Source organism: Pristiophorus japonicus, chromosome 12 (assembly GCF_044704955.1).
Source record: "Pristiophorus japonicus isolate sPriJap1 chromosome 12, sPriJap1.hap1, whole genome shotgun sequence".
In the NCBI taxonomy this organism is placed as follows: domain Eukaryota; kingdom Metazoa; phylum Chordata; class Chondrichthyes; family Pristiophoridae; genus Pristiophorus; species Pristiophorus japonicus.
Genome location: NC_091988.1, coordinates 12,043,666 through 12,071,470, shown reverse-complemented (window position 1 = coordinate 12,071,470; position 27,805 = coordinate 12,043,666). Strand labels below are relative to the sequence as shown.

At 41.1% G+C, this 27,805-nt stretch overlaps 1 protein-coding gene across 4 annotated transcripts in view; it reads right to left on the bottom strand.

Moving 5' to 3' along the window:
- Positions 1 to 27,457, bottom strand: part of foxp1b (forkhead box P1b) — a 551,692-nt gene extending 524,235 nt beyond the window's left edge. For all 4 annotated transcript variants that reach the window (XM_070895167.1, XM_070895172.1, XM_070895168.1 and 1 more), the window contains exon 1: positions 26,886 to 27,457. The gene's annotated coding sequence lies outside the window, so the exon portion shown is untranslated. The remainder of the gene's footprint in view (positions 1 to 26,885) is intronic.
- Positions 27,458 to 27,805: the final 348 nt, after the last annotated feature.

The window sequence follows — 27,805 nt, the reverse complement described above, 5'->3', positions numbered from 1 at the left end:
TTATATGGGTTTGACTTAGGTGACCTCTCTAAAACTGGCATATATTCCAGTCAGTTGAACCCTGCTGTTGCTTTTACCTTCTTGCTTGGGGATTACTCCTTTGAACATTCCACAGGTACCATTATTTATCCTTTAAATAACCTGCAAGAAACAGTATGGCACCTTACATTTGTCTATTTGTCTGGTTGTCTAATTGTGACAGTCTTTGTCCGAGTACACTCTTGCAAGGTCATTGCTATGAACCACAATATATCAAGTGCAGAACTGGTAATGGGGAGTGGCAAGAAAGGGATTGGAAATACTATCCTCAACACTATACATTCTGCACCTTTAAGATAATGTGCAGTATAACCTCACAGGAATTTTCAAGAATATATTGACATCTTTCGCTGATTTGAAAGGTCTGTGACATTAACTTTCAATTCCACTCAGGCTTTGAAACCTTATGTCCAAATGTCTTATGAATTTCTGCAACAGCCTTTGCAGTGATGTTGTTTTGGAAAAATAATGCATTTTAATGGTTTTGTAGAACTATATTCAACTTATAAAAATGGCCTAACCCCAAACATAAATACTTGATACAGTCTTGTTTCAAATAATGTCATGAAACCTACGTACTTCAGTGGAATAGTATTTGTCAAGGCCTGACCTATTTGTATCGGGAGATTTCGCATGTGTGTTTCAGATCTAAAGAATAAATGTAACACAGGGAAACGATTAACAGTTCACATCAACAAATATTTTCTTATACATTATATATGCGATTTGTCAGTGATCTACAGCAAATTATTTTCTAGTAAGGCAAAATTATGAAATCACATTCTTCTGTGAATAACATTCATCATTGCACAGAGAGAGGAACAGTACAAAAAAAACTTAGCAACGCTGAAACTCTCTTGATGATGTCAAGCAGGTGTGCAGCTAGCAATCTGAAGTTTTTTCTCAACCCTGGCTTCAGATCCCTGGGATTCAAGTGCACACACACCAATCTTGCAGGTGGATCAGTATGTGCAACTATGCACAAATTAATTTCAGCAATGGAGAGGGAGCTTCCTATCCTAAATGGCACAAACTAAATATGATCAATGAACAAAAGTTACTGCTCGCTCCATATTGCTGAAATAAGTATGTGCACAATTGCATACATTACCTGCAACCTCCACGCCCATTAATGTAAGAAACACTGAAACACATAAAACTCTCAAGATCCTCAAAAATTACAAAAGAACACTAGAGCTTCTCCCCTAAGGGAAACAATGCACAATGGTGCTTTACTGCAACACCAATATTCTCACAAAAAAATAGAAAAAGTGGAAGTCTCCAGAGGCAAAGCAACAAATTAGTAACAACTTAGTAAGCACACCCGCAACATGGTGTGTTACTGAGTCATGCAGATGAAGAAGGACCCAGGTTTAATCTGAGTTGGTCAAAGTCAACCAGGGTGGTATTGGGAGTGCCACCAGTGGTTTCAGAGTCCCTGGATTAGAAATGAAAAATCATCCAGGATTTCCACTCTTGATCACAATCCAGTAACACTTTCTGGAAAGTCCATGCGTGTGGACACTGGGTAAGGGTAAGGATAAAGAATGTAAGAAATAGGAGCAGCAGTAGGCCATTTGGCCCCTCGAGCCTGCTCCATCATTCAATAAGATCATGGCTGATCTGATCTTGGCCTCAACTCCACTTCCCTGCCCGCTTCCCATAACCCTTGACTCCCTTATCGTTCAAAAATCTGTCTATTTCCACCTTAGATACATTCAATGACCCAGCCTCCACAGCTCTCTGGGGTAGAGAATTCCAAAGATTCATGACCCTCTGAGAGAAGACATTCCTCCTCATTTCCATTTTAAATGGGCGACCCTTTATTCTGAAACTATGCCCCCTAGTTCTAGATTCCCCCACGAGGGGAAACATCCTCTCTGCATCTACCCTGTCAAGCCCCCTCAGTATCTTATGTTTCAATAAGATCATCTCTCATTCTTCTAAACTCCAATGAGTATAGGCCCAACCTGCTCAACCTTTCTTCATCAGACAACCCCTTCATCTCAGGTTCAACTATAACAGCCCATGGTCAAATAGCCCACTGATACTTGCTATACAATCACACAAGAATGGCCATTTAGCTGAGGCATAGGAGGCCAGCTGCTGTATTCCATCATGAGTTGGCTTCTTCAGCAAAAGAGGGTTGAGGACAGAAAAGGCCACACAATAATAACCAATATGTAAAATCTGGTGTACAAGTCAGACATTAAGTCCTTGGAAACTTTGGAGGAATGAATTCCAGGTTTGTTTTCTGGATACCAATCTGATTCTGAATGCTGTATCAGTTGTACAAAATTTCATGTTTACAGACATTTGGTTGGTATTATCTACAAGAGCAGACATTGACAACGAGATGCAACACCGCCTCCAGTGCGCCAGTGCAGTCTGCGGCCACCTGAGGAAAAGAGTGTTTGAAGACCAGGCCCTCAAATCCACCACCAAGCTCATAGTCTACAGGGCTGTAGTAATACCCGCCCTCCTGTATGGTTCAGAGACATGGACCATGTACAGTAGACACCTCAAGTCGCTGGAGAAATACCACCAACGATGTCTCCGCAAGATCCTACAAATCCCCTGGGAGAACAGACACACCAACATTAGCATCCTCGACTAAGTCAACATCCCCAGCATTGAAGCACTGACCACACATGATCAGCTCCGCTGGGTAGGCCACATTGTTCACGTGCCAGACACCAGACTCCCAAAACAAGCGCTCTACTCGGAACTCCTTCATGGCAAACGAGCTAAAGGTGGGCAGAGGAAACGTTACAAGGACACCATCAAAGCCTCTGATAAAGTGCAACATCCCCAGTGACACCTGGGAGTCCCTGGTCAAAGACCGCCCTAAGTGGCGGAAGTGTATCCGGGAGGGCGCTGAGCACCTCGAGTCTCTTCGCCGAGAGCATGCAGAAACCAAGTGCAGGCAGCGGAAAGAGCGTGCGGCAAATCTGTCCCACCCACCCTTCCCTCAACGACTATCTGTCCCACCTGTGACAGGAACTGTGGTTCTCGTATTGGACTGTTCAGTCACCTAAGGACTCATATTAAGAGTGGAAGCAAGTCGTCCTCAATTCCGAGGGACTGCCTATGATGATGACTGCTCTAATACTGGTTTATATTGGCAAGAACAAAAGAGAAGCATAAGGAGATGCCACACAAAGAAGAAGAAATAAAAAGTGATGTGCACGACATGAGAGAGAGAGAAAAACAGAAGTAAAAAGGGAGAATATATAAAAGCAAGGAAAAAAGACTTACAAAGAGACTAACATACAAAAGTGTACAAAAAAATAAAAGAAGAAGCAGAAAAATAGAGTAGGAGAAGGGTAGAAGCCTGTACTAGTAGGTGTTAGTCTTGAACCGCTGGAGCTGCATTAAGTATTAAAATTTGAGCTTGGTTATTTTGAAGGAAACTAAAAATGGCATTCATGGAAACCTCATTTCACAACACAAGCCTGGATTCCTGAATGCACAATTGGGTTATCATAGTCACACAACATATATGTGATAAATAAAATTGTCATTCACACCACAATCAATAATAATGTGTATTATAAATGACATAACACTATGTATGCATGGCATCTCAGTAGATCTGTGGATTTATGATAGTGGAGTAAGCTATCTATAATAACACTCTTAAAAAGGTGTTAATTTCATTCAGAGCTTCTATTAACTCAGCTCATCCGACTAACTTTAGATTTCAAGCTTTGATGAGCAATTGCAGGCTCTCCATAGCGGTGCCATTTTATCTACTAAAACACATTTCTACAGTTGTTCCATTGTTTGCTCAGATCACTTTATATAAATATGTGAACAGCAAACTTGTAGCCCATTAAAACTTTTTTCTCAGCTCTACGGAAAAGGTTAAATGCTATAATAGTAACTTGAATATCTTTTAAAACTTACTCCCCCAAAATTGTGTTCATAGGCCCTGTTCTATGACACAAGTGTTATTACTCAATAAAAACAGATGTTTACAAAGTTTCACAATCAAATTTACTTCAGAACTAACCACTGAAATATAATTTTGGAGTTCCTTTTTCAATTTTAACGGTTACAGGACTATCACAAATTTCCAGCTTCTATGCCAGAAATTCATGTGTTCAAACATCAGTAAATTTCAAGTTATTAAAGCTGGTGACAGACAAATATATCTGCCAATATTTTAACAATAAAGACTTTTTAAAACAAAAAAGTTTCATTCAGGAGGTTTAATCTTCATTTAATATCTTTCCCATTACAATCACACCATTGAAATGGTTCAAAACAATGCCTTTAGCTGTACAAATTATAATACACTTGGATGGCCATTTATATTCAAAACGCAACACTAATTGTATTCAGGATTTTCTGGTGTACAAGCAAGAAATTCCTGTGTTTTGATATTTGTTCTTCAGATGTGGGCGACACTGGCAAGACAGCATTTATTGCCGATCCTTTGCTTGTCCTAAAGACATTAAGGTGGAGAAATTCGGCATGTTCGCACCTCCAGTTACCGCTTGGCGGGGCTGCTAGCACGATGCTCAGGCAGTAGCGCTGCCACGAGATGAATCCGGCATTACACGGCAAATTCACCAGCCCCGTAGCGCCAGCAATAAGTTAGTGCCTCAGCACCTTTCGCCATGCAGATCATGATGTCAGTGAGCATACACACCTCCCCCCCCACCCCCTTACGTCGACAGCGCCAGGGAATGGAGGTGTGAACCAGCCAGCTGGCGGGACACTACTTAAAGTGATGCACCTCAGCTGTCAAGGAACTTCCGTTCCAAAGGTCAGTTATGAGTGGCAAACAGCGCAGGATGAAATCTGAAGCCAAATAAAGGCTGCTTAGTCTCTGGAATATTGCGAGCCCTCAAAGGACTTTGCATTTCATCCCACAGCATATCTGCACTCCCTGAATCATTGGGGCTGGTGTGCAAACTCCAGTAACCCTCTCCTTTAATGGCTGGAAGGAGCCTTCACCAATGCTCACTCCTGATTACACACCTCATATTCCTTATCGATTGGAGCCCAATGCCACTCACCTACGCCATTAGCGTCTGATTTAACATTCCCCCGCATTCTTTGAGCGCTGAGACTGAATTTAGTGGGCAGTGAGATGGATTAGCGCTTGGCACTAAACTTCCAGCTTCTCAAAAGTTAACGCCTCAACCGGGGCGGTAACAAATTTCTCGTCATCCATCTAGAGTGGGACCTGAGTCACGTATAAGTCAAGGGGTGGCAGGTTCCCTTCCATGAAGGACATTTGTGTACCAGTTGGGCTTTTACAATAAAACAGAAGTTTTCCCGGTTATTTTCTGATGCTAGCCCACAAATTCCCATTTTTATTGAATTCAATTTCACAATTTTCCATGGTGAGCTTTGAGCTTAAAAATCTCTAGGGTACAAGTCCAATACCATAATCATTAGGCTTCAATAAATAACTGGGCTCAGTTTTTCTCTCTTTAGAATTCTATGCCACCAACACACAAACTCGCCTCAAAAAAGGCAAAAAAATGAATACATTAATTCCTCTCTTCAAAGAGACCAAAACCCTCCAGTAAAAAAAGTTTTTTTTTTTAAAAAAGGGTTCCTTTGGGGAAAGGGTTGGGGAAACCTGTGATCGTTCTTCCCCGGTAGATTCCCAGCAAGAGCACGAAAAGCCAGCTTTACTTGTCTTTATCACATTCACCACTTCAGTGTTCAAATCCCAAAACGTGCTTAAATACAAGCTTCTGCTAAGGAACAGGAATTCATTTGAATATTTTTCAGTTGGCACCCTTGATGGTTTGGTGATTAAATACACCTTGTGGTGTACTACGCCATACTCAGGAAGATCCTAGGTTTGATCATTCTCCTATGCGGAGTGAGATGATCTCAGAGGACAAGTGAAAAATATAAAAATTGGCATCAACCTCCCCAAGCTAAAGGAGGAGTGGGTGGGTGAAAAGGGCCATGCATCCTTCAATCTACCGAGGGAGAGCTGGTGGAAAGAGAATATTAAGTGAAGATGAGTTAGAGCCAGTGCCACTGATTTAGTGACCGAGTCAAATTCAGTTTTTAATGCATGAAATTTGAGGATTTTGACCAGTGTTTTTGGATCACATTCTGAAATTACATCTGTTCATAATTAGACACTTTGATTTATGGTGACCAAATAAGTCAAATTTCACTTTTATTGCATGGGATTCCAAAAATGGGAGTCTGGGATTTCCACCAGTGTTCTGGGGTTTGAATTTCATGATTCTATCCATTTTATCATGAAAATTACAAAATTGGTTAGAGTTCATTTGTGAGTGCTCCCAAAGCTGAATAGCATGTTGACACTCACTAGCTAGATTCACACGAAGAACAACCCTTTGAGCAAGGTATCAGAGCACCCATTGAATTGCACCAAAACATGATTTGCTTTCTGGAGAGGTACATATTATGCAGATTTCATTGCAATGACTCGGCTGTAAATATACCAAGTTAGACCCAGAAAGATCCCGCATTTAATAATCAGCTGACCTCAGCAGTAACTTTGGCCAGAGCTACTTGTTTTTGATTACTGTCATACATGCTGTAGAGTGCCCGTATTGAAAGTATGACTATTGAATTTGCCGAGGATGAGCCTCACAATACAACGCCATCTCATGGTTTAGGCTCCTACATGAATGGCCACTTTGGCCAAGTACCAGAGACCTGCTGGTGCCATGGAACGATAACTATCCATGAGTCACTATATGAGAGGGCTGTCGAAGCTCTAGCTCCCAATTGGGGGCGGTAACCAGCTGGGACCGGGACTTCCTGCACAGAAGTCCCACCCCTGCCACGGAATTAGGCTTACCGCCCCTCAAAGGAAATGGGAGCGCAATCTTGCGCACTCCACTTCCTTTAGGGGCAGTTGCCGGAGCGCTACTGGGGCAGAGAGTGAACAGCTACGCAGATGCTCCATGTAGCACTGATGCGCTTCAACGCCCCTCCTCTTCGCTTAAAGGGATGGGCCGCTGCGTACTCTGCAAGGCCTCAGATGGCCTCGACTAGGCCACCGGGGCAGTGTGGGTGCGAGGCTGCACGATGGCAGCCCGAACCATGCTAGGGCCACCATACTGGAAAGTCAGCAAACCAGTACAAGATGGCTGGCGCCCTCCCCTTTAAAAGCCGACTTTGTCATCCGCTCATGCCAGCCTCACGGCTCAATTTCCCCCGCGGGGCGGCAAGAGGTCAGCGCAGGGTCTCCACACACGTCATCAGCAGTCGCGCGGCAGTCCAGAGCGCTACCCGTGAGGCGTGGCGCTGCCATGATAACGCCTCCAAAAAAGTACTCAGGATTTATTTTTAGCAAAGCTTCTCTAAAGCATTTCAACACATTTAATGTTGCAGTAACTTAATTATTTTGACAAAATATTTATTGAAACTAGTAACCAAAATATTTGAAAGTTTCATCAAGCCATAATAGACATCCTCCCAGTTGAAATGTTTATTCAGAGCTATGCACAAGAATATCCTAGCATCACAATGGATAAGTACAGGTTAACTGTTATTAAATTTTCCAGCTACGTTTGTTGGTTGCCCTGGCTAATTGTCAAAACCCAAAATACATTTCAATATTTGTTCCCCGAGTGCAAAAATATCACTAGTCTTCTGTAAAAGAGTAGCAAAAAAAAGCAATTCAAAAAGGTGTATGTGCCAAACTCGGACTGTCCCTCAAATTCAGCCCTTTCATTTCAATTATTTCTCATCTCCAAATACACACTGCGAAATCATCAAGGCTTTTCAAATGCTTTGTTTCAACAAGAACCTATTCCCCCTAAGTTGTGTGCCAAAATAGAACTCGTTACAAATTACTGTAGAGATATATTTGCAAAAATGATTTGAATTTTTAACTAAATGACTTTAAACAGAATGCAAATTTGCAGAGGGAGCATTCAGTTAACAGATTGTAGTGGTTTCAGGTATGTCCTATTTTTAGTTTAATGGAATGTGATCATTTGCAGTTTCAAAGGCTTCTGACAAACTTCTATCCTTCTAACTGCATTTTGTATTCATGGGAGTCATCCAGAACTGACAGTACAAATGTGTTTTATTACAGCAAACATGGATGCAGACTAAACAACTTAATTTATGAAAAATATTTGGTACATTCAAAATGCAAAATCCAAGACAATAATATTTATAAAAGTACACACTGGACCTTCAATTCAAAAATACGCTGTTACATCAGAGATCACCAGTATTAAAAAAAAATCATGGCAGCTTTATCCAGCTTGCAAGACGCACACAAAGAAAGGTAGAAAGTAGTACAGACCCAGAATGAAACCAACCATAGAAAGTGCATGTTATGAGGTTTATTCGCAGTACAAAAGAAAAAAAGTCAAAAGAAAATACAGGAAATCGAACAGCATACTTTGACTTCAAATAGTAGTGTTCCTTTTTCAGTCTATCTGAACATTACAGTAAAAAAAAATTATTTTGGCATTTCTTGGATTGAACAATAAAATGGTGGGGCCTATTATCACCTGCGTGATAATACTGAACAAAACACACCAAGCACAGTCAGGCACATGTGTTACTAAAATTAAACATCTTATCTACTCCATTGTTTCCAATCCTACACATGCATTAGGAGAAAATCCTTCATAATTTCCCTGCCATCTAAATCTTGCTTAAAATCACAATGCCTTTCTTACACGTTTGTAATAGCTTACACATTAAACTGTTAGAAAGAATGAGTTAAGTTGATAGTAAGAAACATTTAATGAATTAGTTAATACAACTGTTATTCAATTTCCTCATTTTGAAATTGAATTCTACGACAAATCTTTTTCCACTTTGTTAATTTGCAAACATATGAATTGTTGCTGTAATTGATCAGCAAAAGATGTGCACATCATTCAAACATTGCAAAACTCTTCTAGATGTTACAGTCTTCAGGGGTTCTGCATGACCTCCAAAGTTTACTGGTGTGCTCTTACTACAATGGTGAACTAGAAAGATTCTGTTATACGAACAACGGGTTAAAACCTGTAATACAAGAACAAAGATTGTTCCAAAGTATAGTATAGTATTTATCGATTCCAGGTTATCTGGCTTTACATTATAAAACAATCAATAATGTGGAAAAAATCTGAAAGATGAAATGTCTAAAAGCAAAGGGCATCAAGCAAGAAAAGTATCTGCTTGAAGTGATGTGAAGAGTATTGTTAATCAGAGCATGGCACCCCTCAGATATGTGACATCAGATCAACACAGAACGTTCAGATCAAATGGAACACATTAAATTCCATTTTGTAGAGAATGCTGAAAGTTTTATGTGCTTTATTAAACTTTCAAAATGAAAACTTGTGTTCGGTAATAATTGCGTATGATGCAATAGGTTCCTGCACAAATCTGTTAAATGTGGAGAATGACAAAGCAAGCTGGACCAGTTGATCTCCGACTTCATTCCCCTTTCTTAAAATCATTTCCACATTGTAGTTTCCATCAGACTGTTGCAGCAGATGTTGGCTGTTAAACTCCACAGACGACACAGTTCACGACTTCACTGAGACGGCTGCTAGCCACATCTGTAGCTGATGAGACTGGGAGCGCATAAGTGTGGCAGACACACAGACAGCCCGGCCAAAGCATTGTATTCCACTCTGTCCTACACAAAAATCACTTCATGCAACCTTCTACTGTTAATCCTCTCTGTCAATGCCATTTAAAAGCAGCCTATCGATGTAACTTCCTCAATACAACTTAAGCTGTGTGTATGCATGGGACAGAAAATGAGAGCATCCAGGAAGCAATGTGTTTGCACAGAGGAAGCAAGCTGTGGCAGTATTTCACAAACCACAACACCTCTACTAACTCCTCATTAACTGGGCTGCATTCCAAATTCATTTGCAGCCCCTAGAGAAAGCAGCTTCTTGTGTTTATTAAAATGACAAAACAGAACAGATTTACATATGCAAAACACAGAAGCAACAGGCATTCCCCCCAATTGACCTACAGCATGTAGGAGCTGTTGTGGCAGCATAGTTATTCCCTCACAGATTCTGTACCAAGTCAGAGGCGTAAGAATGCCATCTGGGTACCGCTTATATAAATCTGGCAGCTTTCCTGCAGCAGGCTGGAATGGAAATGTAGGGAAATAAACTGCATCATTTACTTAACATCCACTTACTATTGTGCTGTAAAACACTAACGAACAATCAGTTTCATTATTTCTACTGTGTCATCCAAATAACCTTTTGCAAGTTAAGACTATAAACAGCAATGTAACAAGACTGTGGATTCACAGTGAAGTGACAGCAGTGATTTCATGCTAACCAGGTCCCTCACATGCGAAAAATACAGTAATCTTGCAGACCACCGTGACCGGAGTAGCACACATCCTTTTTAAAACCAATACTGTTTTTGAAGTGGGTTTCACTGGGCCTAGCATTCTGTAGAGCATCACGTCAGTGAGGCCATTGCTAGTATCTATGACCTCCTTTGTATCGGGCACTTTCATATTTTCAGCATCTCAACCACAACCTGTCACGTCTGCATCAAAATACGAATCCTCAAATCTCTAACACATAACTAACACTGGAGCTTTATTCTGGGTGCAGAGGAAACTGGCTCACTCCCTTTACCAAAAACTAAACAAAGCAAAGTGTAACATGAAATGTCTGCTAAATATATTCATTCAGGGAATAATATCTTTTCGAATTAGCTTAGACTGCACAATATGAAAGAGGAATAGTGCATTTCAGGTTGGCTGCAGGGTGAGTGATACACAGTTATGACTATCACATTTGGTGCATGCTGACAGTGTGGGCAGTGCCTGAATGATCGCAGTCTTTTGGTGACATGCTTAAGGGCACAGAAACACCTTCCGAGTTTGTCCTTCTGACTTGTACCCCATTTGCACTAGTCAATTTGACAGAACCAACCCCCGTATCCACATTGGTATACTTTTGGCACAGAGTATAAACTCTGCAAATTATGACTTTCAAAGTCACCCCACTTCAGGGGTAGGTTTCATGCCAACACCAATTCAGAGACGATACGGTGTAAACTGTCGATGAATTTCAAGCCGACAGCTACATCCAAGGAACCTCCACCTTCAGTGAATCGCCACACTGCAGGGACAAACAGAGCCATTATCTGTGCACATATGGTCACAATGCATGTGCATTAATGAAGGTCGGACAGAGAGCAACGGTGGAGGTTCCCAGTACTTAAAAAAGGCCACGTCTGTTGATGTTAGAAGCATATTTTCTGATACGATTGGCAGTCCTACTCAGCATAAACGTTGAACAAAGCTTAATAAAGTCCCTTTTGGAAACAATCCTCATCACATTTGTTATGTTTTAATTTATTTTTTCAGTCACCCTCTGCGTTGGGATTAGAAATACATTGAATAATTTGCCTGTATAAAACGAGACAGCCATATATCACAGTTCTGTTCAGAAGCTTGCGCTCCATTTTGCATGTGGGAAAGTAGCATGGCACTCCTCAATCTAACATTTTTAAATGATTCATGAAAATAGAGCACATAATGCAGCAAATGTGCACTGAGTTTTGTAAGCCGATTAAGCAAGAATGGACATGCATGTGGACTGTCTTCGGAAATTGAAAATGGGCTCAACAGGATGAGACCAAAGGCGGAGTCTAATGCTCTAACTTAAGAAGGTAGTTGTCAGCATTCTGAAGCAACGTGACGATTGTTTTATTAAATACTGCTTTAGCTACATTACCAAATTACTGGGCTGTTTGTATATCCCTCATTGCATTTGGTTGAATCAAATGCGACACTGCAAAAATATCCTGAATCAAGATAATGCCCAGGCAGAATTTGTAGAAAACTCCATTGATTCCTTAGTGGGTCAATGCACTATCCAGTGTGGTTCTCAATAATAGAGAAGATTCCCAGTCTATACTGAATTTGCTGATTTCAGCTGCAATACCCGCGAGGGGGTTTACAAATGGCTTCAGTGACCCAGGGCTAGAGAGGGAAGGTGGAGGGAAAAAAAAGTCAGCTTGGGGTCATACACCAGATCATTATTGATTGCTGCTGGAAATCAGGTGGGAACACAATCAAGGATAGATGTGATACCCTCGCAATTCAACAATTTGCTGGCACTCACTGTCTAGACTCATGCATGAGGAATGGTTGTATGGGTGAGGCATTTAATGAGTTGTCAACACTTGTGGAACTACATCCCAACAAGATTCAGTGCCTTCGGGAGTGGACAGAAAACAGGGACAAAAAATAAAGTAATTGAGACATTCAGCTGATGAGTTTTCAATATTCATTTTTAATGTTAAAACTGCAACATCGTTAGATACAGCTGTTTATCCGTACTGGCGCAGTACTGCATTCACTGTAATGCAAGAGTGCTTGTTTTTCTTCAAAAATGTTTCCTGCTGTGGGTCCCTAGATTTTGAACAATGAAGTTCAGCTTCCAGATGTCAGTGAAACCAGTAAAGCAACTGAATAAGCCACTTGGAACTTGCATAAGTTCATCGTTATTATATTTCTTTCAGTAGCACAAAATGACATGTAGAACTATGCCATACTGATGAGATGAAAGAGACAACGGAGTACTTTGTCCTGTAATGTTGCGAGGAAGTGTCATTATTGGGCAGTTATTGGTATTATTGAGAAGAGGGAGAAGGATGATGAAAATATTGATGATTTTAAATGCAAGTCCTGGTGATGCAATGCGTCAGTACATCGAGTAGTAGGACACGTGCTTTCCACTTTGGTAGCTCTCACACCAAATTTCTAATGGCAATAAGAAAGACAAAATTCCACCATTGAGAGAGGAAACATTTTATTTTACATTGCTTTTATTATTCAAAACAATGCAGAATGAGTCAACATGCATTGTACAACTCTCAGCGGCCAGTTCAAAAGCAGTATTTGCAGAGGTACGAGAAGAAATTGCCTTTTCTGGTCGTTTCTTGCTCTGGGATTGGTGTGTGACAAAAGGGAGAACTAAAGAGGGGGAACAAAGTAACATCTAGAAAGAGCAAGCAAAAAACACAGCTGTTACTGTATGTTCATATTTTCTATTGAACACTTTTCAACCTAATAATGTACGCTGTGCAGCTTCAAGACAGTTTTGTATTGTATTACTTCATCAATCCAGGATATAAACAAATGGCATAAAAGGTCTTTTGTGCCGTCAAGTTACAAATCCAGATAAATTCCAACATCCATTTTAATAAGTTGACTATGAGAAAAAACACAAGAGGATACAACAGCATCATATTTGTGTTTGTATCTGAGAATTCTCTTAAGCACATCAAAAAGTCTTCATTAAAGTAATTATTTCAAACATGATCATGCTGAGCTGAGATCTGCACTTCAAATTAAAATCAAAATCTTTGTAACTCACTAACACTGAGCATACTTACTACATTCTAAATTTGGAACACTATTGCAGTGTTCAGCTAGGCTTGTGATGATCAGACATCAGAATGAATTTAAAGCACTGTAGTTTAAAGAATGACCCACAATGACTCAAAAATCTTTATCCTCTAGCATCTCCTAACAATAAATGACACCGAAACAGTGATATAAGCCGTGGATAATGCAGTCACACCGATTGGCAACTGTCCATCATCCCAGCAGAGAAGTTAAATCTGCTATTGTTTCTGTTCTGCTGAATGTGCACAAATCAATAAGCATGTCTTGACAGCGCTGGCCGTGAATGTTGAAGACTGGAACACCCTTGGAATGTGACTGGTTTTGTGTTAATGACACAAGACTGTCAGCATGCCCCAGGAATAAACAAGGAACCCAGCAGCGAAAGGCCCAAGGATCTGAAAGACAGGTTTGGAAGAGCTATTTTTTTTTTAAAGTATTCCTTCATTCACACCGTCTGTTTCATATCTCCTAGTTTCCAATGTTTTCATTTTTTTCTACTTTTTTCTCTCCTTTATATATATTTGTTTCATTTCAGTTCCATCTTGGAGGGGTAACATTATTCTTAATGCACAACGAGTCCATTAAATGCAGATTTTTATATTCCTTTTTAATGCAAACACAGAAACTCACAACTTTACTCTGTTGTTTCTGTAATGCATGTTAGAACCAATGTACAACTGAATGGCCAATCAGAACACATTTACAATAATACTGCTGATTAAGTTGTTAACCACATACTTAATGAGCTAAAACATGCAAAAGTTAGATAATGCTGCAATGCAGTGTGATTTTTCTTCAAAGTGGCTCCTATAAAATTATGGGAAGCCATTATACCCAGAAGACCCTGCATTAGCTTCTACTAATAATGATGGCAATTTTGATTTTCACCTTACAAAAAATGGAGCATGTAGTACAATAATTATTCACCACGTTCACCAATGGCGCATCACCAGCTACAAAATATATATCCACCACACATGGAACAGGACAGAAATGTTTCAAAACTGTATGAATGATATTTAATAGGCCTCAACAAGAATCATGTGCTAGGAATGTGAGATTTTACCCTGCCAGTTGCAGAAAATAGCAATTGAACAGCGTCTGGCATACTGGGGATGTCTTATAAGCTCAGGTACATAATCGTGGCATTATGAACCTGTTATTTTGCATTGTATCAGCTAGTATCAGCTGTGACTCAGGGGGCAGCACTCTTGCCTCTGAGTCAGAAGATTGTGGGTTCAAGTCCCACTCCAGAAACCCGAGCACAAAAATCCAGGCTGGCACTCCAGTGCAGGGCTGAGGGAGTGCTGCACTGTTGGAGGTGCCGTCTTTTGGATGAGACGTTAAACCAAGGTCCCGTCTGATCCCGCAGGTGGACGTAAAAGTGCACATGACACCATTTCAAAGAAGAGCACAGGAGTTATTCCCGGTGTCCTGGCCAATATTTATCCCTCAAAATCAACATAACAAAAACAGATTGTCCGGTCTTTATCAAATTGCTTTTTGTGGGAGCTTGATGTGCACAAATTGGCTGTCGCATTTCCTACAATGCAACAGTGACGACAGTACTTAATTGGCTGTAAAGCACTTTGGGACATCCGGTGGTCGTGAATGGGGGTCTATAAATGCAAGTCTTTCTTTCTTTGTAAGCAGATCTTTCGACCTGAGGTACATTTTGTGAGGATTAAAAATTCAGTCAAGTGCTGAAGTCGTGAGGTATAACCAAACTGGCTGAGAATGTGGGGCTGCTTTATGTCTACAGAAGCTCTGGGTTGTTGCAAATCCTTCTATTATTCTTTGATATAAAATGTACTAGTAAGCAAAATAATAAGCTAACTTTTATGTATAGCAAGAATTGCAAGTGATTGTTCAAAATGATAGTGAATTGGAAGATCTGTGTAAGTATTGAGAAACTGATAAAGCATGCAAGTATTCTTGAACTTACAATAGCAGTAGCCAATTGCTCAGTTCAGAAGAAGTAATTTGGGCACATCACAACCCAACGACTGCGGTCATAAATCTTTCTTAGTTCCACAATTTAGATGTTTTATTGTGTGAAGAAGTAAACTGTAACCATGCCAATAGTTGGTTGAATGTCAACAGGTATAGTTAATTTAACAGACCTGGTGATCCTAAGTATACAATAATTCACAATACAATCTTAACATATTTATGAAATTGTGTTATATAACTTTTCAGTGAAGATATGCAGTCCTATGGAAACTTAACTGATGGCCTCAGTATCAATGGTAACATGTGCTTTCATCATAGGCGGTCCCTCGAACGAGGATGACTTGCTTCCACGAGAGTTCACAGATGTTTCAATAAAGGAACCAATGTTCCAGCCCTGAACGCCAATTGAGGGGGTGGAAGATGCCTGTGCGTGGATTTTTTTTTTTAACGTGTGGTGACCGTTGCACATCAGCCGCCACGCGGGCTAGACAGAGCTAGGTCTTTATCCAGTGGCAAGGATTAACCAGGACGACTGGAGACCTGTTCTGCTGCATGGACCTAGTGCACACACATATCGCAGTGTGGGCAGAACATATGCTTTAAGCATCCACAGGAGCACTTTCCTGTTAGGGAATTTTTCTGCAGTCTCTTTACCACTCTAGGCAGCAGTCTACATCCTCAGTGTCCTGCATCCTATTCCTTCTCAGGTCACTTTGCACACCTCTCAAATCCTTTGCCTACTCTTAAGGCCAGCTCAAGCATAGGCATCATAAATGCCTTTCAGATTGAATTCAAGCCAGTGTCATTTTGCTAGAAACACTTAAACTGTTGCTTAATGAGCTTTTAAAAAAATATGCATTAACATGTATTACGTCTGTTTAATCTCCAAAACAATTTTACGACTGTGGCAAAAGTTAGTGACTGCTCTGTTAACAGTTAACACACAAAATGATTACACTTTAGTGCACAATTAACATGTGCATTAACGCTAACATGGAGAAATTTCCCACCCTTCTCCTCCCCCACCATTATCAGTTGCTACATCAAATATTGTTCTCCATCCTTTGATTCTTTCCATTTAATTTCCAGCATCTCTCCATTCATTCTCTCTCTTTCCTATCTTCCAGCTTTTCTTGTGGTAAATCTAACTTATTCCACTGCAACTTGGTATTCAAAGGCCTAGTTATCACAAAAGCCAAGTTAATCTTGAATACTGACCAATAAACACAAATTAAGTTGCTCATTTCTATGTTCAAGTGACTCAGGACACTCTTCATACAGGAAAACGTGGTGCCCAGCAGAAGTTTTACATATATAGCATACACTTCTGTGAAGTCTCATTTCATGTTGCTTCCTGAGCCCAGTTTCCAATTCTTCGCAAAAGGCGCAGCAGTCCCATTTTTAAAGTTTTTTTTTGCCTTTTCATTTACAACTCATAATAATTGTACTTGGTATTTTGATGTACCACCACATCTTGTAAATCTGCCTACTTCCAGCAAAACAAAATTGCTGGATTAACAGTACATATTTTGATTTAGTTAACACATCACTGTGAAAAACCTCAGCCCAACCAGATGTAGGAAATGTGATGTATACATGCTATATAATACAGTGGTTGTAACGTTTGTTTGTGTCACTGAATTATAGCACCTCATTTGGTATACTGTAATGATACATTTTACTATGCAAGTTTAATTAGATTTGTTGTTCAAGAACTTCAATACACTATGTGACTGATACCAGGGATGATTTAATCTAAAATTGCACATTGCTTTGGTTTCATTATTTATATACCATAGTCCAAAACTCAGGTTGTCCATTTACTGAGGTTTAAACCAATTGTGCACATTTGTTCTGGACAGATATCTATCGAATACTGAGCTTGTTGAATTAACGCGCTATGACTAGCAGGGAACCACAAGAGACAATGTGGCAAAAGCTAATACATTACACACATGCAAGCAGCATTTTTATTAAGCTGCGCTGTCCCACAAATTGACTTTTCCAAAGGAAACATCATAATGAAAGCAACCTGCCAGCAATCCCATTTCAAATGCAATCTGTGTTTAAGTCATTTATGTGGGCTCTCCTGATCACTCAGTGTGTTTATCCAATAAGTAGCCTAGTCCTACAGATCAGTAAGGACCCAAGCCCTTGGTCTTTGCTACATTAAATTATCTCAGCTGGAGAAACAATGGGATGTGACAATTGGCCTCAGTGCCCCTGGGTTAGGGAGGGGGAAATCTGCTAGGGAAAACACATTTGGAGGCCAGTTGAAAATAAGCTGGACTCTGCTGTGATATCCCCCCCCTCCTCAATAAAACAGACTGTCAAAGCTCACACACTGTGATTGACCACCAGGAAGAAGGCCAATCAGTGGCATGAGAATCATATCCCAGCAAGTAGAGGAGGGAAGAAGAATAAACTTGCAATGGAAATGTGTTTTTTTTTCTAAAATTGGGCTAATGTTTGAGAATGGAAATCATGTTTATAAATAGCACTACATTCAATCTTGCTGTATGATTGGTAAGAACTAATGAAAACAATTATTTAAACATGTAGGGATCAAAATTCTGGGAGACCCCAAGTGCTGTGCAGAGGAACTTCCAGACACCACAGACCCCCTCCTAAATGGTAGAGACATATTCAGGGTGAGTTACTAGTGCCTGTCATCATCATCATCATAGGCAGTCCCTCGGAATCGAGGAAGACTTGCTTCCACTCTTAAAATATGAGTCCTTAGGTGGCTGAACAGTCCAATACGAGAACCACAGTCCCTGTCACAGGTGGGACAGACAGTGGTTGAAGGTAAGGGAGGGTGGGACAGGTTTTCTGCATGCTCCTTCCGCTGCCTGTGCCCGATTTCTGCATGCTCTCAGCAATGAGACTCAAGGTGCTCAGCGCCCTCCCGGATGCACTTCCTCCACTTAGGGGCGGTCTTTGGCCAGGGACTCTCAGGTGTCAGTGGGGATGTTGCACTTTATCAGGGAGGCTTTGAGGTACATCAGTGAAGTTTATTCCAGAACAGAATAGGAGACCTGGGAAAGCCCTCCTGGGTCACAATATAGCCCAACTCAGCAACTCCAAAAAGAACGGTCAGGAAATCAATCCCTTCTGGGACCACTACCTGTTTCCTCCTCCATCCATTGAGCCTTTGGAAGGCCCATAACAAAACCCACACCGATGCAGATCAAAATTTTGTCCCTATGGTCTTCAACTTGACCTACACTACAAAAAAAAAGGTGAGAAATTCCCCTTTTTATAGCCCCATTAGCACCCGCAGGGGGACGCAAGACAGTTTTTGCCCGGGGGAGGGGGGCGCTACCACCTCCCGGGAGGTTGCGGAGGCACTGCCATGGCATTGCCCGGAATGGCAACCCTTCATCACCACCCCCCCCCCCCCCCCCTTAACACCCTGCAGGGGAAATTGCCCATGGGCCACAAGGCTGACACGAGCGGATGTCAACACCGCTCGCAGACATCTGCTCTTGGGGTGCTGATTGAGGGAGGGGTGGTAGGCACCAGCACGCAGGGCCACCATCGTGCAGCCCGACACTCCACAAGGGGAAATTGCCCATGGGCCACAAGGCTGACACGAGCGGATGTCAACACCGCCTGCAGACATCTGCTCTTGGGGTGCTGATTGAGGGAGGGGTGGTAGGCACCAGCACGCAGGGCCACCATCGTGCAGCCCGACACTCCACCTTGGGTGCTGGGCTGCTGGCCCGATTGCACGCTGCCTTGGTGGCCCAGTAGAGGCCATCAGAGGCTTTGCAGAGTGCGCAGCGGCCCTCCCCTTTAATCGAAGGGGAGGGGCGTTGGTACGCGGAGGCGCTTGACACACCGCCGCAGTAGCGCTCTGCTTCCTCTGAGGGGCAGTAAACCCAATTCCATGTCGGGAGCGGGACTTCTGCGCCGGGCACTAAATGTCCCAGCCCCGGAACGTTACCACCCCTAAACGGGGCGTGAGGCAATTTCCCACCCAGAATGTCTTAAGAATAAACTTGGTTCCAAATGCAATTTTTGACAAGCAGGTTTAATATATAATCAGTTGCATCTTAAAGTAGATTCAAATTTAAGTGTTAAGTTCTTCTTTTCAATGGGAGGGAGAGGAACTTGCCCTGACAAATATGTGTAAAGTATGCTCCAAAACTAAACTAAACTGAAATGAACTCACTGGTGTTAAATGAGCTTTAAAATAGTTAAACGCATTGTTAGATTAACCGTGTCTATTTGTTCCTATGTTGCTAACCTTTAGATTTTGCTTGCAGCTAAACAGCCTTTTCAAGCATAAAGGTGCTTTTCAAATCACAAGCATTTAGCAATTTTTTTATAAACATACTGGCTAGCTTTTTTTTAAAAATCGGATGCTAATTCTATTAATCTAGTTAGGTATGGTTTGGGACACAGATGGGTTAAATATTAAAAGCTCACTGGTATTGTACCAATACCATCCTTCATCAGGTTACAGCATGATTTTATCCACTGCAATGTGAAATGCAAATATAGGACTGTGCAATCAAGGTTGCCCAGATTACCAATAAAATTATGGCAATGTACATACGCCACCTGCTTTGAAGAAACCAGGTAAAGATCCCTCAGGGCTGTTGATAGCTTAACATAAGGTAAACTTCAAAAGTAATGAGCGTTTGTCATTTTCTTCTTAAAGGTAAGGATTAGTTTTTTTTAAAAACAGAGATCAAAATATCCTATTCAATAATAATTGAGTTAATAAGAACTGTTTTTAAAATTCAAATTAAGCAGCACTGTGCGTTAGTAGGTACTTGCAACTGTCCACGCATTCCATATTTAGATAATACCAACATTGATTATTATTTACTTTAAAGCATCAAAAAAAAATCAAAATTCAAACGAAAACCAAATGTATTCCTTCAACTGATAAGACTAGAAATTGCCAGTGGCTCATTGGACCGAAGCCACCAGCAGTTGACTGGTGACAGTGGAAGTCTGATTGACTCAATGGCACAGTACAACAATGATGAATGCTTACTACAGTGTGCTATAGCAATTCGGTAAGTTTTCGTTTTCTGGCTTCTTTTGCCTCCAAAAGACAACTGCCTGTAAAAGGCAAATTTATTTTCAGTTTCAAATTTGCTGTGATTGCAGTGATGGTGTCTACTGGCCCGACAACCAAGATTTCAGTCACAGAGAGAGATTTTAGGTGACCTCGGCTGATAGTCCAATCGCAGTAATGCCCGCAGGTATGTTTCAACTTTACTATGAAGACATTTCAGCATCTCAAAGTACGCTGCAAACCATTTAAATGGTACACTTTCTGCAATGTAACATCATTGCTACTGTTAATTAATAACTAATTGAATTCATTTCCTTGCCATTTGTAATAAAGAGTACCCTAATCTCAATTTCACACTCTTCCTACAAGTCTGATTTACCGGACATCAAATTCACATATTTGATGAGCAGCTAAGAAGTTTAATAAGTCATTAATTTAATATAAAGTTTTATTTTTTCTTCAAATTATGCAATGTAGTTTGTACCAGGACAACAACTCAGCCTCTTTTTTCCCCCAAAGCTAGTCAAACCTTTAATCATAGCTTGTTTTAGTAAATGCATAGAAACAAAGTGTTACACTTCTGGACCTGCTTATGTGGACCACCCTTAATATGGTAAGATTTTGTTAACACTGCAGAGCTCCTAAAAGCTGCATCTCCCACATAAATGCTAGTGTAGTTTATCAACAGTCTGCACAAAATTATGGAGTCTCTTAGGGAAAAAAACACAACTCCAATTCTTTCCATTTAGAAGCTGTTAAAACTTCAATCATTGCAGCAAATGACATTCACTATTTACATTGGATCTGTAAGGCTGGCCGCCAATCACAGATAATGATAAACCACAATAATATATATTATTGCCCTGTGTTCGAACTACATATGGAAAAACAACTGTGGCACATTATCATAAATGGACTGTCGGCAGGCCTTCTGGACACAGTGTAAACAGACAGTGTTATGTTTACAAACTCTCAAATTTAAACTCATTCGATTTTTAAAGTGGATTTGAATCAAAATTTTAAGTGGTTTCATTGCTATGCTAATAGAGTTGATTTTTTGTAGCCATAAAATTTGACAAAAATAACAAGCTTTTAACCTACGATTGGAACAAAGTGAAACAGCACTATAATCAAAGGTGGATTGAAACTGTCTTTGGTCTACTTTCAATACAGAATCCTTAGTTTTCAAATCAAACAACTTTGTGTGTACTCCAATAAATATGAATTTAAAGCATCTGGAGGAACTTACAAGCCAAAATAAAGTGTTTCTCTTTGAGTAAAATAATAGATTAGAATAAATTATTTCTGAAATGAATCTGATCGTAAGTGATTACATATTCTATCTAGTGGGGGAAACCAACTAAATTAATCAGAATCACTTGTAAGGTTAAAATATACTGTTATGTAAACCTCAAAAATAAAGATACACCTGAACATATGAAATCTACCGTAAGATCTCAAAAACAACCATTTCACACAATGAAAGTAATCAATTGATATTTTAGCTGCAACTGCTCATTTGAAGTCATGTAACTATATTAGTTTGCACAGAATATGCTGCTGGCATTCAGAAGTCATGCATCATTAACCCTTTCTATATCAGTTCAGCTTGCCTCCAAAAACTGAAAAGTGATTTTTCATATTTGCATCTAAAACACCATCGATGTGGTATACAAAAGGAAACTTTTAGATGCCGAACTATGCGATAAACAAGCCATTGTCAAAGAACCGGAGGAAATAAACTTAGAAAAATATTTACTTCAGATATTAAAGAAGCAAAGAAAACAATTTATAGAGGCACTGTCAACATTTTAAAGTGGTTTAAAACCTATTCATAATGTTATTGCTGGTTGACAAAGGCCTCTGGCAAACAGTCAAACTGAACTATTATATAAAAAATCCTCCAGAGAATCTGGTATGCTTTTGGGAAGTCTATTGATCTGCAGATACAAAACCATATATCTACATCTTACTTTATGTGTAATTAGGTCTGTCAGCACTCTGCTAATGTACTGTTCTCAAAAATCATTAATTTTCCAATACCTAATGCCAACTTTATTCACTAACAGCCAATTACTTTTTTACTATGGATTGCTTGTCCAGCAATTTTGTGAATTTATGTACAGGTATGAATCTACTGTAATACTGATTATTTGCCACGACAAATAGCTGTTAATGTACACCCAGGATAAAAATCTATATTCAAATGTATATTTGTTAAATATTAATATATTTATATTCATTTATTGATATTCAGCAAAAGCACTGAAATAAAGGATTTTTGATTATTAAACATGAAATATTATCCTAAATTTCAAACAGTTCTGATTATCATTCATAAAGATAACCATATATAATACAATAATTATTACAAACAGCTCAAATTTGTCAACACATTACACCATTTAAAGTGTAGAATTTGTTTCATTATAACATAAGGTTTTGCATTAATGTAATTTGTCAGGAGATGCTAGTGGTACAGCAAGAATGAATGAATTCCTCAGACAATATGCAACTAGCTGGACTTAAAATTTCTATCTCCTCCCCTCAATCACAGATCTTCAATTCGCACAGCTTTATTTAGTTGAGTGCTCAAACTGTTTGCACAGTCCAGTAGGGCTCCAGCCCTTAGTTGGATCAGTTGATATTTTCAAATGTCAGCTTTTGCAGTGACTCAAACCTACAGCCACAATAGTGCAAAGCAAGTGACTCAACTACCGCAAAAAGGAAGACTCTGTAACTGATTGACAGATTCAATATGCTCACCCCAATCCTGCCAAACAAAGCACCGCATTCTTTTTGTCATTCAATTTTATAAAAATCAAATGATTTTTGAAAGAACACAATTAAATATTTTTTCAGACATTACTACATTCCTCTTGAAATTAGGGTGCACTTAATTACTCTATTTTGTTTAGCTGGCACTTCTCAAAATCTGACAACTTTTTCCATTATTCTCCAATTCATCCAGTCTTACAATTCAAAGTGTACTAACAACTATAACTAAAGAGGGGTTCCCTGTACAACCTGATAGAATGTTACCATATAGCAAATAGCGATAACTGGATACAATGGCTATAGATAGGAAATGTTTTTGGCTTTTCAAATTGTTTACACTTCATGTGATTACAAACGGTGTCAATGTAAGAACATTGTTCAGTAAATTGTATATACCCTGTACTTAAGCAAATTACAGCAATGATATACTTCCGTGGATTTCACTTAAATATATAGACATGAGGTTTATTGAAATGTGCTGCCTCATTGTAATTTCTCTGATGAAAACATTTCTATTTTATATAAAACAGCTAAGTTTTTATAAATATTTAAGAAAATCTACATAGATAAGTATCAATACTTACATTTTTACATTTCTTTATTACACTGTGTATATTGTTTACCGGAGTTTAAACTTAATTGGTGTCAGTATCCTTATAACTAGAAGATGAACTCTAGTTGAATCCTACCCCGTCACTTTAAAAGAAAAGTTCTGGCAAAGTCCTTCTATAACTAGAACTGTACCAAGTCTCAATTTGTTCCAATGTGATGTTAGCTACAATCAATGCATGTTACGTCTGGATATAAATATTTTGGGTGTGGCCCCACCTATTTTATGCAATATGCTCAACTGTATTTTGTATCAATCAAAGTACTGTTTATTCCTATTGCAACCATGCTTTGGCAACAGATAATAAAATTGCACTTAAGCATTATCCAACAAAAATCTACAATCGGCACTTGGACCATAACCCCCTAAAGACGTAAATTGAAAAACCTGCAATGCACGTAATAAATGCCTGACTTCATTACTAAAGCAGTAATCTATTAGAACTCTTCAATTCATTGTATAAATATGCACATATACAGACACGCACAGACGAAAAAACATTTCCAGAAAATCATTTTTTGTGCCCCAACTTGTTAAGAATGGACTAGGCAGATGTGATCCTGATGACTCAAATGTGAAGTGGCTCAAGGTTGAATCTTGTCTGAATGGCGAAACTTTTAATGCGCTTTTGGACCAGTGGACGTTATGGGGTTGATGTGAAGACAGTGACTGCGTTCCTTCCATATTCTCTCCCTCTTTCTCCTTTTGATTTTGCGATTGTGCGGTTCCATTTGTGCAGGAGTGAGAAGGCAAGACCCACCGCCTGGGCACACGGTTGAAAGCTTTCAGAGAAGCGGGCCCTTGACAACGGCCCAGCACAGGCTTTGTTTGATCTGCAATTGCTTACTTGATCTGGGTTGTCAAGGTTCGCTTCTTGCCGGGCTATTTACTTTACTGCGATTTTCTCAGACAATCGGTAATCCAAGATGAAGGAGGCTCAATTCCACTTTGTGTGCGTTTTTTTTTTCCGCTAAACATTAAGCAGTCTCCCCCTCAGCCCCCCAATTTGGAGCCCCCGAAGAGGCGAGAGACAACCAAAGTAAATAACAAGAGGGGCTGGAATGGGCCAGGAGCCGCCACTGGGTGTGAAGAAGCCTGGCAGGCTTTGTAATGTCTATCGAGTTACTTTGTCATTAATTTGTATCTAATAAAAGGCAGTACCTTGCTTCTGCCGACGTTGTCCTTCGGTAAACTCCGCTGACAGACACAAACAACTCACTGTCCGCTGGGCAGCCGCCAAAAAGCCTCGCAACTCGGCGAAGTCAAGCGGACAACTTTCAGCCAGAAGCTCGAGGTGGACCCGAGCGCGGCGCTGCCGAATTAATGCGCGACTTTAAATAAAAGTTTACAAAATATTTATATACGTGTGTGTGTGTGTGTATGTTTATTAAATGATTCGTGTGAAAAAAAAAATGTTTGATTGTGTGGTATTTATTCGTGCAATGATACAGCTGCCCGTCCCAAGGAGACAGCAGCATCTGACGTGCACGAGTAGCCAGTCTGACAGGAAAGTTTGAGGGAAGATGTGACTAAACATTACCATAACAAAGAACCTCCGGACTGCTCGGCTACTTCTATACCCCCCCCTCTCCCTCCCTTTCATCAACAAAAAGTTAAACAAACACCAAGTTAACAACAAAAGTAATGGAGGTGCCAGATACCTCCGGGTGGGGGGTCTGCCAAAACAATTGGTCGGGGGGTGGGGACAATTGAGAGGCTCCGGGTTCATGCCCCGTCCCCTTGACGGGTGAGTGAGGGGGTTCTCCCTCTCCGCCCCCCTCCCCCCCCCCGGCGTTCCAATCTCCCCACCCTCCAAAACCATCGGGATACCCTCACCTCATCTTGCCCAAGTATCAGGGAGAGTGAAGCAGTCAAGCTCGGAGCGGACGGCAGTTCCCGTCGGGAAAAGTCATCGCCCAGTGATGGTGAATGACTGGGGAGGGGGGAGGAGGAGGGCGCCGGGCAGTTTAGTTTTTATTGGAAAAGGCTGGGAGTGTTACAGAGGGCGGCTGAGGTGGGGACTTGCGCTCAGCCCTCCTTCCAGCCAGCTGGCCACAGCGTTAGGCCGTGCGATACACTGAAATACAAGTGTCCAGCAGACAGCACTATTTTCCTAAAAATACAACACGAAGTTTAAACCGCCAGCACAGACACTGGCTGCGGGTTTCTTACTTTCAGTATTGGGAGCTTCCAGCGGCCAAAGCTGGAGGAAGTGGCGGTGAAGTCTATTTGGGTCGCACTCGAAAGCTGGAGATAATATTCGGCATTGCACTAAACTTGATCCCCCCCCCCCCCTCCTCCCAAGCACAACACATATCTACCACACACACAAAAAAACTCAATGTAAGGCGGTATGGATTGTTCAAAGTATGATTAAATAAAACTGCGGAAATGTTGGGACACTCAATTGCCCCCCGCAATTTCGATGACCTTCATGAGGTAGTAATTCGATGTGATCACACCCATGTGCTGTTCACTCAAACTCGCATGGGTCTTTCTGAAAGTACAGGATGGCAGAAAGAAGTGACAAGTTCCAGGAGTTCCCCCCCCTCCCCTCCCTCCTCTCCCCCTCTCTTCCCATGCGGTTCGCACTCACTCTCTCTCTCTCTCTGCCTATTTCCCCCTGCAGGAATGGTGCGATCCTGGAGGAGAGATCCCTCGATCTCCAGCCTGTCAAGTCTCCGGCGATCCGCCGATGAGTCCCCAGCTCCTCGGTAAAGTCGCGAAAAAGAAATCTCACGCAACGCAACTCCTTCAAACTGACCACAGTCGCTGATAACCCCCCCGCTAAACAAACCAGGGACTCCCACACAACCTCAACTCCAGACACAGGCGGCCGTCCCGAAACCTTCACCCTCCTTTGGCCAGCATTATTTATATATTTTTTTTGTATTACCAATGCAAATTGTTTATCTCCTGGTCCAAATCCACTTTTGACAAAACAACAACAAAATTTTTTTGCGAACTGCACGTGGAGACTTGCAGGAAATCAGAGACGGGCCAAGCAGAAAGAGTTAATGTAAAAGCGAGCAGGGAAACGGGAGAGAGAGAGAGGTGAGGGGGGGGGGGGGGGGAGGAAAAATTAAATTCAAACTTACCAGTAGGTAACTGCTTTAGGTTGTTGGGCAAGCAGAAGATAATTTGACCCTGCAACACACATGCGATTGTGTACGAGAAAGCATGCAACAAGCACACAATAAATAACAATATATTACTCCGCTCCGTGTGGCACTACGTTGTGGAGCAGCCGCTTTCCAAAGACACAAAAATCCCCCTGGTCCAACTAAAGAAGCCGGATCGAACTCAGGACTTGATCGGATCCTTTCCTATTCTCCCGCCGCGCTTTCCCCCCCAACACTCTTCATTAAGCAGAATTCTAGCGAACTTAATGAGCTTTTGGGGGGGAGAGAGAGAGAGATACAAATCGCGGAGTTGGATGTTGTTATTTTTTGCTGCGAGCTGCCCCCTGACGTCATATCCACCTGCTGTGTAAACAACATGTAGCAGAGCTTTAAGGGGGAAAAGCTGGGCTAGGATCGCTGCTCCGAGCACAGGCGCCCGGAGCGCACCGCTGCAAGTTTTTTAACGCCAAAAATAGCACACAAAAAAAACACCCCCACGGTGTCATTCGGGCTCTTGAAGGAGCTGCAACCCCAGTGAATGTGGGAAAAAAAAGTGAAAGTGTGTGTGTGCTTTTTTTTTTAAAGCAAGCAGCTGGGCAAAGGAGCAAAGCGGCTCCGACAGGCGCAGCGCTCGGCTGCGCTCGGCTCGGCTTCGCTCGCTGCACTCTGGCCAATGGAGGCAGCTGGGTTCGGGAGGTGAAAGTTCAGCAGGAGGACAACCCTGTCAGGAAGTAGAAAGTGTCAGTCTTTAGAGTGCCAACCCTACTCTTGTCTACTTCACTGACCATTTCAAAAAAACACACACGGACAATCTGGGAATTGTCGCTCCACTAACGCACTAATGTGTCATATCTCTATCTCTCTCTCTGTGCCTCTCATTCAGTAACTGCGGCTAT